The 728-nt window shown below is 42.4% G+C and overlaps 1 non-coding gene across 1 annotated transcript; it reads right to left on the reverse strand.

Annotated features, from left to right (window-relative positions):
- Nucleotides 1–417: 417 nt before the first annotated feature.
- Nucleotides 418–528, reverse strand: LOC121825908 (U6 spliceosomal RNA). The gene has a single exon (XR_006068278.1). It is a non-coding gene; the product is annotated as a U6 spliceosomal RNA (small nuclear RNA).
- Nucleotides 529–728: the final 200 nt, after the last annotated feature.

Consider the following 728-nt stretch of genomic DNA (forward strand, 5'->3'; position numbering starts at 1 on the left):
AGGGCTCTGCAAAGAATTATGTTAAGGACAATGTCAACCCTGAAAAGTCACATGCTGCATGCTTCAACATATGAAATGACATCACAGGGTGGTGAACAGATGAGTGGTTTCCAGAGTTTGGAAAGGGAACAGAGAGTGGATACTGGTGGGAGATGGTTGTGGTTACAAAGAACAAGCCTTGTGGTGGTGGAAGAAGTCTTTCTTGCCTTCATTGTGGACATGGCTATGTACTTAGAAGATAAAACTACATCCCCCCCATCTCTCTCCCCCTCTCCCTCCCCCTCCCCCTCCTCTCTCTCTCTCTCTCTGTCTCTCTCTCTGTCTCTCTCTCTCTCTCTCTCTCTCTCTCTCTCTCTCTCTCTCTCTCGGCTCTAGCAGTGAAACTGGGAAAAGAACAAGAGATTTCTTTTTATTTTTAAACACTTTATTATTAATTCTGTTTTTAAAAAAATCCAGGGGTTTAGGGGCCATGCTAATCTTCTCTGTATTGTTCCAATTTTAGTATATGTACTGTCGAGTCTTGAATGCATTGGCACAGGAGACCACTTCCTAAATGTAACACCAGTAGCACAGACACCAAGAACAACAATTAATAAATGGGACCTCCTGAAACTGAGAAGCTTCTGTAAGACAAAGGACACAGTAAATAAGACAAAATGGCAGTCTACAGAACAGAAAAATGTCTTCAACCCTGCATCTGACAGAGGGCTGATCTCCAAAATATATAA

The sequence above is a fragment of the Peromyscus maniculatus genome, chromosome X (genome assembly GCF_049852395.1).
Source record: "Peromyscus maniculatus bairdii isolate BWxNUB_F1_BW_parent chromosome X, HU_Pman_BW_mat_3.1, whole genome shotgun sequence".
In the NCBI taxonomy this organism is placed as follows: Eukaryota; Metazoa; Chordata; class Mammalia; order Rodentia; family Cricetidae; genus Peromyscus; species Peromyscus maniculatus.